Source organism: Podarcis cretensis (genome assembly GCF_951804945.1).
Source record: "Podarcis cretensis genome assembly, chromosome: 12".
NCBI lineage: Eukaryota > Metazoa > Chordata > Lepidosauria > Squamata > Lacertidae > Podarcis > Podarcis cretensis.
Window position 1 is genome coordinate 34,563,628 of NC_137181.1, and position 15,034 is coordinate 34,578,661.

The window sequence follows — 15,034 nt, forward strand, 5'->3', positions numbered from 1 at the left end:
TACATCTGAATTTTCAATATCCCCCCCCCAAAAAAACGACACCATATTGTCAACTTCTCTATGTCTTTGCGGAGAGGGTGAGTACATACAAAAGAAAAATCAACAATGATAAAAGGAATGTAGTTTAGGAAGGAGTCGCCAGATGGCACAGTTGAGCCTCGAATTGCTTTTTGCAAATTCTGTTTTTAACCCCTCTGAAATCAATAGAAGCTTTCCCCATCATTTAGCATCAAAAGGCTGAAGAATAATATTCTGCAAAATATTGCTGAAATCTGAACCTGAACTTGTTCCTATAGCTTTTGCAGTGCTCAGTGCTGCAGTCTTAACTGTGATGGAAACTCTTTTATAGGAAATGGTAAAGGTAACACGACAGTGGTTATCTCGCATTTCCTTCTTGTTCTTCACGGTAGCATTTGAACGGTGATGGCAGTTATATGGCAGATATTCAAGGATGGCAGATATTCAAGGAATATCTCTGCTTCTGACCATCATTTTTTAATCTTTTTTTGGTAGAGGGTCTTTAAATACTATGAAATCGGAGATACAATCCACCCCTACATTTAAGTCACTATATGAAATCAAAGGTAGCTAAAATATTGCGTACCTAAACATGCCCAAAGATGTACAGTGGTACCTCGGGTTAATAATTTAATTCATTCTGGAGGTCCGTTCTTAACCTGAAACTGTTTTTAACCTGAGGTACCACTTTAGCTAATGGGGCCTCCCGCTGCCACTGCACCGTCGTCGTGCGATTTCTGTTCTCATCCTGAAGCAAAGTTCTTAACCCGAGGTACTACTTCCAGGTTAGCGGAGTCTGTAACCTGAAGCGTCTGTAACCCAAGGTACCACTGTATTTTGTAACCTGAAGATTGGTTTTCTCAATATGTTTGTAATTGATTCAGGACTTTCAACAACTGTCCTAGGGTAATTGTACTAATCAGACTTGCGGTCAGATTGTAACACATGCATAAAAATAAATCCAATTGATTACTGCTGGTCTCCCAGGTTTCCACCTTGCTTGGGCAGCATGCCCAAGTAAAGAAGATTCTTCTACTGCTGAAGGAGATGCCTTAGGGGGGATGCCTTAACACACACACCCCCGCACATATTTCAGGGGCACAATTACGCATGCGTCACGTTACTCAGGCAGGAGCATAGCTCTGGAAGATGTGTGTCCCAATTTTCCCCCTTGATATGGTGGATGGTAGGAAAATGCCACATTAAAATTTGAGTTACAGCAGTTATTGTGATATGATCATTATTCAGGAATCTTAGAGATGATTAAATGCTGTGCAAGTGAACGTGTAGAGGCAGGGAGTTGGCCAGTATCAATATAAATGCTGTGCACATTTATTTAAAGGTAATTCTTGATTTAGGATTTGTCTGCACTATACTGAGCTGAACTTGATTTAGCCAGCATCTGGCTCAAATATATTTGGGAATGGATACAGATGCTGCCAGCAGCTACCTATGTGAAGTTTGCATTGTACTGCTAAGAAGATGAATATATTTGCAGGGATGGGAAACCTGCGGCCTCCAAATTTTGATGGACTCCAACTCCCATCAGCCCCAGTCCAGCCAGTGTGGCCAATGAGAGCTGCAGTCTAACAACATCTGGAAGGCCAGCAGTTTCCTACTGCTCTCCTAAACTGTCAAACAACTGTACCCTGAGGAGATATACACACATATAGTCACTGTTCAGATGTCACAGGGCCAAGGACTGAAACTAATCCCTGGAGTGAACTTGCAGATCATTTAACATTCTCGCTTATGATTTTAGAATATTTGAATTAGCTGTTTAAATTTCTTTTGGCAGTGTCAATTATCCATGACTTTGCTTTGAGCCCAAAACATAGTTACTGGGATACAGAGCAAGTGAGATTATTCCATTGCTCCATTAAACCAGCTAGAGACCTCTTGAGATTTCTCACACTTCCTGATCCGCCTTACAAATGCAAAGACAAAGAGAAGTTTATTCCAAATCAGATATGGGAACATCTTTCTGTCAATTGCAGTTTTCCTAATACCTTCAAGGGAGGAGATTATAAGAGAGCAAGCAATACATTTTGCTCAAGCAGTGGAGAAGAGGCACTGCAAAGGCAGCACCGGAAAACTAGGATAGACCCATTCAGTTCATCTTTTCAACCACTTAATTTCACAGAGAAAAGGCCTCTGGTTTTCACACTACTTGCTCTGGGTAGTTCAGGGTATCAACATCAGTTGTATAACTTACATAAGTGAAACTGAAGCGTAACATAAAGATATATACAGTGATGAAATATCCATTCAGTTGAGCAACTCACGGGAATCAATATTGGGGGACAACTTTAAAGATCAAAATCAGGCAGACAAATGAATAAGGTCTTAAAGGTTGCAATCCTATACCTGGGGAATATGTTGATGGACTCCATCTCCTATCATCTCCAGCAAGTAGGGTCCATGGCCAGGGATGATGGGAGCTGATGTGCAGCAACATCCGGCAGGCCATAATTCCCCCATCCCTGCTGCACGTGATTACTTGGGAGTAAGTCCCGTTAAATTCAGTGGTGCTTAGTTCTGCACAGACATGCGCAGGAGCATGCACAGTTATCTCCCACTTGGGACTGCTGTACAGTGGTACCTCGCAAGACGGATGCCTCATAAGACGAAAAACTCGCAAAACGAAAGAGTTTTTCGTTTTTTGAGTTGCTTCGCAAGATGGATTTCCCTATGGGCTTGCTTCACAAGACGAAAACGTCTTGCAAGTTTGTTTCCTTTGTCTTGCAAGTTTGTTTCCTTTTTCTTAAAACCGTGCATTCACTTCAAGGAGCAACTCATAGCACACGGTGTGGTAGCCTTTTTTGAGGTTTTTGAAGACTTTGGTGATTTTTGAAGCTTTTCTAAAGTCCGTGCTTCGCAAGACGAAAAAATCGCAAGACGAAAAAACTCGCGGAATGAATTAATTTCGTCTTGCGAGGCACCACTGTAATGTGCTCTACGTGGGGCCACCTTTGAAGGTGACCTAGAAACTACAATTAATCCAGAATGCGGCAGCTAGACTGGTGACTGGGAGTGGCCGCCAAGACCATATAACACCAGTCCTGAAAGACCTACATTGGCTCCAAGTACGTTTCCGAGCACAATTCAAAGTGTTGGTGCTGACCTTTAAAGCCCTAAATGGCCTCAGTCCAGTATACCTGAAGGAGCGTCTCCACCTCATCGTTCAGCTTGGACTCTGAGGTCCAGCGCCGAGGGCCTTCTGGCAGTTCCCTCACTGCGAGAACTGAGGTTACAGGGAACCAGGCAGAGGGCCTTCTCAGTAGTGGCACCTGCCCTGTGGAAGGCCCTCCCATCAGATGTCAAGGAAATAAACAACTACCTGACTTTTAGAATACCTCTGAAGGCACCCCTGTTTAGGGACGTTTGATGTTTTATTGTGTCTTTAATATTCTGTTGGGAGCCGTCCAGAGTGGCTGGGGAAACCCAGTCAATTGGACGGGGTATAAATAATAAATTGTTGTTGTTGTTACTGTGAATGTGCCCATTAACATTTAACTTGGTTTTCTTCAGTCAGAGGCAACTAAATCAGCTTAAGTGCAAGTAAGCTTCTTTCAGTGCCTTGTAAATCATACCAGTCAACTCCTTATAATCATATCAGTGGAAACCCTTTTGGAATCGGCTTGTGATTTCTACGAATAATGCACGGCAATGAAAGTGGCATGATCTGGGCCAAGCAGGATTTATTGCATCTCTTTTTTCTCCCCTTGCACTGAGTAAAACCGCTGGCTGCTGGTAACTCTCCTTTTCTTCTTGGTGCTCGCTTAGAGATTTAGCTCTGTATGTGCTTATGCTGCAAAGTTTCTCCGGGTTGAACTTCTGAGTCAAACATTTGCAATGCCAGAGCCAATATTTTGTGAACTCAGCCAGGCTCCATTTATCCTCCACTAGTTCTTCTCCATTTTTTTTTAATTTCAGACTTGTAGGGAAAACTGAAGCCTCTTTAGCCCTGAAGGAATGGAAAAGCCCCACTGAGAATCCGCTGGTGTGTGCTTCAGTGTTGCGTTAACCTCAGTGTTGTTTTGAAGGCTTCTTCTCTTCCCCTCCTTCCCACTCAGCTTAAGATTTAACTTGGCAGCTCTTTAGGTTCTCAGTGTAACGGGTTTGACTATTTACCATCCTATTCATCCACCCACATGTGAAAAATACAGTGAAATCCCAAGATGTCAAAAGTCAATAATGTATTTTTTATGGGTTTTTAAAAAAAAGCAAAGCAAAGCACAAGAAACATGGAATATCTGAGAACTGTAGCAGAAATCTAGCCTTAGCTGTTAGCCCACGTATTTGTAAGAATGTTGAAGCAAATGCTCTGAAGACTAGATATTTCTCTTTCTTCTTTCTTTTTTACCAAGCTGTAACATTCAAGCCATTTGAGAGGATGGTTGCTTCACCGTTGCTGTGACTACAATCTGTTTTCAATGTGAAATCAATCACACACATCTTTCATGTGTATCCAAATGAAAAATGAATTAAATTAGTACGTGCAAAATAACGGGCTGCTCCGGGCAAAATTAAGCACTTTTGTTGATTTCAGCTGGTTGGAGGCTTGAACCTCTCCCAATGGCTTCTTCCATGTTTCTCAGTGGCCTTTCATCCACGTAATGCCTCAGGGTTCCATCTTGCCACTGTGTTCTTGAACATGAAAACCACTGGGAGAGGTCAACCAGGGATATGGACTCAGGCATGCTCACTGTGCGAATCATGGTCTGCGAAGGGCCCTAGCTCAGTGGTAGAGCATCTTCTCTGCTTGCTGAAGGTTCCTGTTTCAAGCCCTGGCATCTCCAGACAGAACTGGGAAAGTCACCTGTCTTAAATCACTGCCCATCCATGTAAATAATCCTAGGCTAGATGGATCAAATAACAAACTCCATATATACCCTGCGTCCTTCCTCTGGTTTCCACAAGCTTGTTCTGATGTGGCTGAGAGTTGAGGTGTGTCTTGGGGGAAACCTGGAAAATTGGGGGGAGGCATTCCCTCCCATTCCCACCCATGGGCATAGCCAGGGAGTCAGAGGGGGCAGTTGCCTCCCTAAATCAAGTCAATAAATAGAAATACTTTACTAACTGACCAATCGTGTTGCAGATGGCTCGGTTCTGCTCCCGAAACATAAATCCTGCCTCCTAAACATAAATCCTGGCTATGCCCATGTTCCTACCTCCATCTTTCTGGAAACAAATTGGGGGGAAATCAGAAAGATTGGGGGAAAATTGGCCATCCTCCATTTTTTCCCCCATTCCACCCCAGGCCTTCACATCTTGAGGTGAGCGTGAACAAACCAGAACTTGGTCTAGATAAAATGGAGGTGCTGGTCCATGAACAGATTTCATAGGTGCCAGCTCCTAGGGGCTGAAGCACTTTCACACACTCTCCCACCAATGTTTTTTGAGGGGGGCAGGACCCCCCCCCCAGTGTTCAGAGGGCATTTGGCCCTGCCCCAGGCTTCTGGCAATGTGTGTGTGATGTCAGGACGTCACGTCAGACCCCCTCAATCATCTTGAGAAACTGGCACCTCTGACGGAGTTTATGTCAACATGTGAGGAGGGGAGAGGGCACATGAGCGCACCAGCTCCACCCAGCCTCCTCCCTGCCCAAATATATTCCCAGGTAATACTTTCCAGACGGGAAGCTTCCTCCAAAATTAGCTGCCTGTTTAGGGTCACTGTTGAATGGAACCTTTGCTAATCTGGTCAGGGGTATACATCCTGTTTTCATGGCGTTGCAATCTGCTTGTAAAATCCAGTTTGCAGCTTAGGGGTCCCTGTAGCCTCAATATTTATGCGCATTCACATGTAGCAACACGCACAAGACTGTACAAGGGGGGCCTACCTGCTTTTCCTGCATTTATTCACATGTAGGTGTCCCAGGCTAGCTGCCTAGTGAAGTCAGAGACATAGAGAGCTTCCGCTAGTTATTTTATTTAAATCAACAGAATACACAGAGAGACCATGGATTATGTTCCCCTTGGTCTTGAGACGTTGCTCAGAGTGCCCTCTCCACCCCCTTGCATACTTCCTAGCTTCCAAACCCCTCCTTACTGCCTACAGGGGCCAGCAACAAATCTTTCTGTCTCTGTTTGGCCATCTGCTGTAAGATAGGAAGGAATCGCCTGGTTCTTGGAGAAGGAGGAGGTTCTACCAGGCTTTCAAGTGATGTAGTGTCCACTGTTATGCTGTGCTGTATCTCCCACTTCTGAGTCCTGTCTCTGTTCAAGACTAAAACATCTGTTAGCTTGCCCATGTTTCTCATCCTCCATTATTTCCCAGCTCTTTGCTTCTTCTTCTTCTGGAGTGTGCCCTATTTGCCGCCACCACAAATCTGGGTCCATACTATCAGCGGCGGAGGAAGCCGCTTGGGTGCCCAGGGGCAGGGTGGGCCATCCAATGTCCTTCATGTCCATTTGTTAGTTTAAATCAGCTTTTCTCAGCCTGTGGGTCCCCAGATGTTGTTGGACTACAATGCCCATCACCCCTAGCTAGCAAGGCCAGAGCTCAGGAATGATGGGAGTTGTAGTCCAACAACATCTGGGGACCCACAGGCTGAGAACCTCTGGTTTAAATCCTTACAACGACCCTAGAAGTTAATGCACACACAATAAAAATGATTGCAGATGCAGGGTCTGAACTGACATCCACACCATACCTTTAAAGCACATGCCTCCCTGCAAAGAATCCTGAGAGCTATAGTTTACCCCTCACTTGGCTACAGTTCTAAGCACCTTTAGCAGACTACAGTTCCCAGGATTCCTTGAGGGAAGCCATGTGCTTTAAAGGTACGGTGTGGATGTGAGCTGAGTCTCAGAGAGAGCGACTAGCCTACAGCTACCTAGTGAGATCATGGCAAAGGGGAAATTCAAACTGGGGGCTTCTAGATTCATAGCCACTATGTTACACTAGCTTCTGACAATCATTTTGTTAGATTAACTCTCAACATTTCGTCATAATCACAGATGGATACACACAATGTGCACGTTTTGTTTTTGGTGTGGACGTTTTTGTGTGGGTGGAAAGATTAAAATGTATTGAAATAATATATTATTTCCTGCAATACGTTGCCAAAATACGCAGTTGAACCATTTGCACATTTTGCATGAGAAACAGACAAAAAACGGCTTTCCCTGAGGGCTGCAGTTACTCAGAGTATGCTGTTACTAATAATGGAATAATGGTGTGTGGGTTTCTGAGGTCATTATTAACCAATAAATATGGGATTAATGGTTGGTTAGAGGATTTAACAACTTATTTAAACAAATAGAAGCAAAGCCTTGCTAAGGGCACTCTCTTCTTCTCAGTTCTTCTCTGTCTTCAGGGAGATTTACAGTAGAATTCTTTACATGTCAACTCAGAAGTAAGTCCCATTAAGTTCAATGATGCTTAATCCTTAAGTATGTGAATATAGGATTTCTTCTTTAGCTTCCAAAGTACCGAGTAATATAATAATGATTTCTATTTTAAAAAAAGAAACTCAGACAAATATAATATTTCAATATTATTTTGCCAAGATAACTTGGATTTCTTTCAAACTCTTTCTGTCTCTCTTTGTAGTAGTTCACAATTTCACAATCTATGCAAAATTATAACTTCCAGGTTCCTTTGACTTCAGAGTGAGAGCTAAACATGTGCCAAAGGTTGTATGTATCCTGTGCTCACTTACCTGGGAGTTAGTGACATATGAATGCAATGGATCTCCTGAATGTTGCACAGTAAATGCGGCCCTACGTGCCTTTCTTTATGGCCCTCTGCATTCTCCCCAACCCACACCTCTGCTATGTGTTCTCTCTGGATGCTTTTGCCTGGCTGTAATGTGTCCCTGAACTGTGATAATGCCACCCATTTGACTGGGTTGCCCTAGCCACTCTGGGAGGCTCCCAACAAAATATTAAAAATGCAATAAACCATCAAACATTAAAAACTTCCCTAAGCAGGGCTGCCTCCAGGTGTCTTCTAAAAGTCAGATAGTTGTTTATTTCCTTGACAACTGATGGGAGGGTGTTCCACAGGACGGGTGCCACTACCAAGAAGGCCCTCTGTAACCTCACTTCTCGCAGGAAGGGAACCACCAGAAGGCCCTGGGCACTGGACCTCGGTGTCCTGGCAGAATGATAGGGGTGGAGACACTCCTTCAGGTATACTGGGCCGAGGCTGTTTAGGGCTTTAAAGGTCAGTACCAACACTTTGAATTGTGCTTGGAAACGTACTGTGAGCCAGTGAAGATCCTTTAGGACTGGTGTTAACACGTTTAACATGTTAGTTCATCTGCAAGCTGATCTCTCAATGGCTACTAGCCACAATGGTTACGTTTTACCTCTACTTTTGGACACAGGATACCTCTGAATACCAGTTGATGGGAATTGTGGGTTGGGAGAGCGCTGTTGTGGTTGGGCTCTGTTTGCAGGCTTCCCACAGGCTTCTGGTTCGCTGCTCTGAAAAGAGGAATCTGGTCTATATGGGTCTTTGGCCTTATCCAGCAGGGAACTATTTATTTTCTATTTATTTTCTTGTGTTTTCCCTCTCCACACTCCAACTCCCTGCCTTATGTAAAGTGAGGTAGGATTCCCGTTGCTAATTCATGCTAAGAAACAAAGCATTTCTAAAACTGGGAAAATGTACACAGAGTAATATAGTAGTGGAGTGTTTTCCGTATTATTTTTCTGTGGAAAAACGCCCACCTCCACATTCCTAGTTACCTGGGTCCTGTATTTCCATAGGCAATTCTGCACATACAAAAATGTCTAGCCAACGTGCCAGGTTTTAATGTCAATTATTTAATGTAATTGTTTTCGTTTTGTGTATTAGCGCTAGGATCTGACAATGTTAGATTTATAGATATAGAATGACAGAGATTCTTGGCTGTTATAAGCTCTTAGTAAGAAATATTAGATATGTTTCCATGGGAAAGGCTGAAAAGTTCATATATTTACAAAATCAGTGTGCATCTGCCAAGTTATGAAACAGCATTTGGATGTAAAGTTTATATTAATCTCTACTTACAATTTTTTAAAATAAACATTAGAATTCAAATGCCTAAGCTCAGTATGGAAAAAGATTTGAAAACTCTTACTTTTAGATAAATGTAGCATTTTGGCATATTTTGCCATGAAGCAAAATATCACTTCAATGTATCGCTTACAATATATGAAGAATAAAACCAGCCACAGATTATATTAAAGCATACACTAACTTCAGTTAAAAGTGCTATGAAGTACGGATGGCCAAGAAATTCAATTCAGGTCTCATTTGAAGCTGAATGGATCACATTTGCACTTTCTGAAGCAATACGCAAACTGAAACACAACTTTCATTCAAAATTCACACTGATCCAAAATTTGCAGTTTGCCAACCAAACAATGCTTACAAAGAAGCCTATATTAGGGTCAGAAAAATGCCTATATTGATGAAAATATCAGACACAAATCTACTATATATGTTGGGAAATGGTTGTTTTTCTGTTTGTTCTTTATACGTTTGGATGGTTCACAATACCTTGGCAGCAGACTTGGCATGAGAGTTCCTTTGGTGGGAGCAGTGCTCGTCATCATTTGGATGTCATCCGCCATTTTGAATCCAGATGGCAGACCGAAACATGACTTCAGTGAGACTTTGCCCATTTTGGGGCATAGGTTCGACTGCCTCTCAAAATACTGTCACCAAACTTGGCACCAGAGTTCCTGAGGTGGGGCTGGTAGACTTTGTCACCATTGGGATTCTGTGTACCATTTTGAAATGAGATGGCAGACCAACACATGACTTGGGCATGACTTTATCCGTTGTTTGGCATAGGTTAAACCACCACTTTAAAAATTGTTGCCCAATGTGGTACAAGGGTTCTGGAGGTGTGTGTGCATTTGTGTGTGTGTGTGTGTGTGTATCTTCATTGCTCCTTGGATGCTGGGTGCCATTTTGAACCAAAGTAGCAGACCAAAATATGAGTTTGGCATTATTTTACTCAATTTTTGGTGTGGTGAGTCCAAACTCGCAGAATACACTATAATTTTATTTATATGCAGTATTTTTTAAAAAAGACAAACACAATATTTTTTTGCTTATTAGAAACCCAAGTCAACATCAGGCATTCCTCACTAGGGCATTATATTAGGGGAAGTTGCTTGCACAAATATGTACCTTAGCCAACATTTCAGTCAAAATTGTGTTTATTAGGAGAAATTCAAACTAGAATGCTGATGAATTTTCATGAGGATTTTTTAAAAATCGCAAATTGCTGCAAAATGTGGGGAACTGAACTGAAGAGTGGTAAAATAAGAACTAAACTAAAGAGAGAACTAAAGCTGGAAGATCCTTCCATCCTTCCTAGTCCAACTATCCAACTTTTAGAAGACATCTGAAGGCAGCTCTGTATCGGGAAATTTTTAGTGTTTGATGTGCTGCAATTTTTTATATATGCTATAAGCTACCCAGAGAGGCTGGGGGAACCCAGCCAGATGGGTGGGGAATAAATAATAAAATTATTATTATTATTAAATTATCCCCACTGTGAAGTAAAAGTGCCTTACCCTGCTTTCTAAGAATTGGGAGGATGGCAAGTGAAGAGTAGATCATATCAACGTGACATAAACACATCCTCTCTTCCAATCCAATTATGCTTTTGATGGTGGATTGTTCTACAAGCTCACTATGTACTGCGCATAGCTCTTCCCAACAACATAGGACTCCATGACGTTTATAGATCTCATTACAGTGGTACCTTGGTTTATGAACTTAATCCGTTCCAGAAGTCTATTCTTAAACCAAAGCTTTCTTAAATGAAGGCGTGCTTTCCCATAGCAGCGGGGGACTCAATTTACAAATGGAACACACTCAACAGGAAGCAAAACATTTTCTACTTCCAAGGCAAAGTTCACAAACCAAAACACCTACTTCCAGGTTTGCAGTGTTCTTAATCCAAGTTGTTCATAAACTAAGCTGTTCTTAAACCAAGGTACCACTGTATTTCAATTCATATTCATCTATCTTGTACATTTAATCTATTAAACCTGCTGAATTTGACCCTAACCTCTAGGGACAGAGAGGGACAACAAAAAGGGCAATTGTTAAGAAAGCTGTTCTGCTTCATTTTGCATCTCTTTTGTTCAACCCTGAGGGTGCTGACCTTTAAAGCCCTAAACGGCCTCGGTCCTGTATACCTGAAGGAGCGTCTCCACCCCCATCGTTCAGCCCAGACACTGAGGTCCAGCTCCGAGGGCCTTCTGGCAGTTCCCTCATTGCGAGAAGTGAGGTTACAAGGAACCAGACAGAGGGCCTTCTCGGTAGTGCCGCCCGCCCAGTGGAAACCCTCCCATCAGATGTCAAGGAAATAAGCAGCTATCTTATTTTTAAAAGACATCTGAAGGCAGCTCAGTTTAAGGAAGTTTTTAATAATTAATGCTGTATTGTTTTTGGCACTCGATTGGGAGCCTCCCAGAGTGGCTGGAGAAACTCAGCCAGATGGGCGGGGTATAAAAAATAAATTATTATTATTATTATTATTATTATTATTATTATTATTCAACACTACCTTTCCTTTCCTTTCTCTTTCCTCTAGGAAGAGCATGTAAGCCCAACCCAAGCAAATTTCTTCCCATACCTATAACCTAACACGAGATCTTTAATGAGCCGTGTTCACACTCTAACAATCGTGGCTACCCTCAGAGCATCACAGGAACTGTATTTGCTGAGGGTTTTTAGGAGACCCCTCACAGAGCTGCAATTCCCAGCACTTTTAACAAACTACAGAACTCAGGATCTTACTGCCATGGGTTGTCCAGAGTTTCAGACAACAGCCTTTCCCCAGCCCTAATCTAGAGATGCTGGAGATTGAATCTGGAAGGTTCTGCATATAAAGCCACTGAGCCACAGCCCCTCTTCCAGTCTGAAACATTCATTTTTGGTGTATTTTTAAAATTTTGTGATACAGGTGTAACGTCCCCATGGCCCGCGTGTGTCATGCATTAATCTATTAGGGCTATTGTTAACCTCCTGTCTCATATTCTAAAAATGAAACACTTGCCCGTCTGAGATTTAAGAAGCTATATTACTCAGAATCCAATTATATATCAAGTCTTGATGGCATGACAGCTCAGCGATAACTTTACAAGGGAAAATCTTGGCCTCCAGGACAGCTCTTGATATGAATATTGGTCTGCCTGAGATAATGAATGGCTTTATGTAAGCCTAGCACTGAACTTGACTTTGCCACTGTTCAAGCAGTTGTTAATTCATTTTATATGTGATAAATATGTATTCAAGAGAGAGCAGTGCAAAGTCTTCAGCCATATATCACATGCAACAATTTCTCCCTCATAATCTGCACTGAGGTCCCCCCCCCTTTTGATTGTCAAAATTCAAACTATCTTTGTTCATGGGAGCACATAGTTCACTTCCCATAAATCACAGGCATAAATATTCTACAGCCTGTCTAAATGTTAATGTACACCAGAAGGAGATTCCTCCCCACACCTCCAAGTCATTCTGACACAGTTTAGCTTTCAGAGAATAGCTTAAAATTGGGCAATAATATATTCAGAGCCATCCAATCAGCTGTGCTGGGCGCTGAGCCTAGGTGATGTCATAGGGAGTCACAATGATGATGTAGTAAATTGAGCAGAATGGAAAGCAAGAGGCAGGGGGCACCAAATTTTGGTCCTGCTCAGGGTGCCGCTGAAATTTACAAGACCAAAGTCTACCCACTGCGAATTTTTATAAATTAACTAGCAGGCATTGGGATGACCAGTGTTCTCAGGTGTGCCATGCTTGGGAAGGCAAAGGCTTCCCTCCGTATCTATAATACTGGTGGGGGTGGGAAATCACCTCTCCCTTCCTGAGACAGCAGTTAGCATTAGGAAAAAATCTGCCATTGATGGCAAGGGAACTTGCACATCAAAGCAAAGTGGAAATAGTTAATTATTGGCATGGTTTCACAGCATACTTAAAAGTGACTGATCAAATATGTTTCGGTCACAGAGCATGAGCGGCTTTCTACATCAGCTCATGCAGCTTTACTGAGTGATATTATAGGCCTTCTCTTTATGCTTGGCTACCTGATTAGCTCTATGATGGTTCCCTGATTACTTTATTTATCTGTGTGATATGTGTAGGAGACGTTATGTTGTTTATTCGTTCTGCTTTGCTATTCTGTTCACTGCGACCAAATATATAGGTGTACATCCTCTGGGTTTTGTTGCTTCTTTCATATGGTAAGTCTTAATAAAGTGTTCTTAAAAACAAAGCAAGAAAGCGCAACTGAGCGAAAATCTTCGTTGCAGAGAAAATGGGTGGCTTGCCTGTGATCTTCAGTACTGCTCCCAATATGAAATGTGGGCAATCTGAGTATCAGTATTAGTCACAAGAAATTGTGCAGGGGGATCAAGACGGGATTGGGTCCTCTTCTTGTCAATTGCCTGCGCTTCCCACACAATCACCCTCTTTCCCCCGTTCCTTTGTGAGGGACAAAGGGCCTTTCTAGGAGCAGTGAAAGTGTTACTATTATTAAACAAGCCATCAAAATCTAGAGCATGGGTAGGCAAACTAAAGCCCGGGGCCGGATCTGGCCCAATCGCCTTCTAAATCCAGCCCGCGGACGGTCCGGGAATCAGCATGTTTTTACATGAGTAGAATGTGTCCTTTTATTTAAAATGCATCTCTGGGTTATTTGTGGGGCCTGTCTGGTGTTTTTACATGAGGAGAATGTGTGCTTTTATTTAAAATGCATCTCTGGTTATTTGTAGGTGTAATGGTTGTGAGGGGGTTACTTGTGCGTAAATTGCCTTCAGTTTAGTTAGATTGTTTGCTCAACCATGTTTAGGGTTAGAGCTCGCCCTCCGTGACCTGTTAGTCACTTGCAGAATCCGTCAGTGGGCGTTCCTTGAATCTCTTCCAGCATAAAAGCTGTTTGACCCCAAGTCTCCTCCTATGTTCCCTGCGCGGAATGTGTCTGCGCAAGTAAGGGGAAGGCAGGGGCGTGCCAGCGCTCTCTCCGCTAGTTTCGGTTGAAGGGTCTTGGAGCCCTGACACCGATTCCTCCATCTCCCTCTCCTCTCTATTGGTGTCACGCTGAATTCCTTCCCCTCTGCTGGTTCCCTCTCCGGCATCGCTCTGGAGCCCTGCCTCCGCCTCTCGCTTTGATGTCAGTTCCCTGACAGTAGGGCATAGGAATTTGTTCATCCCCCCCCCTCCAGAATATAGTCTGACCCCTCACAAGGTCTGAGGGACAGTGGACTGGCCCCCTGCTGAAAAAGTTTGCTGACCCCTGATCTAGAGCGTATTTATTTTAAACATTGATAACCTGCCCTTAAGCCAAATAGCAGTAGTAAGACAGTCCCTGCCCTCAAGATGACAATCTGAAAAGATTTGACACACAAGGAAAAGCAGATAGGGAGAGAGGAGAAGTTATATATATAAAAAAGCAATCTCAGGCTCCAGTTCTTAACATTATACCTTTTCTAGCATAATGACATTGCTCTGTCTATGCCAGTTCTAGTTGGCTGCCCTAAATCCAGAAACAGACAAAGGTATAATTAAATAGGGGAAATGTATCCTGCTTGTTAGCCCTGCAGTCAGTGACATAGTGGGGTTGCGGGCACAGGGGCAGTTGCCCCGAGTGAAAAATTGTTAAGGGCACAAAAATTCAACACCTGGTGCTGCCTCAATACAGCTGTGTGCTTCCGTCAGCCATTGAAATTGGCTTCTCCATGCAAGCCAGGAAGTAACTTCTCTAGACAACGGAATGACTCTTCTTATCTCTGTGGCAGCTGTGATCTCATGGGAGACGTGGATGCTGTCAGGCAGTTGAATGCACTTGTGCACTCCATCTGTTCCCCTCCCTCATACATACACCCCCGTGCGGCCCCGGGGGCTGGCAACCCACACTATGCCACTGCCTGTAGTGGTCTCAAGTCTCTTAGATACCTGCAGCATTGCAGCAGGCAGTAAGTTTGTTGGAGAGCTGCAGTGGAAAGAGGAAGTAGCAAAGGGTGAAAGGAGTCTAAGGCCCTAAGGTCTTATTCAC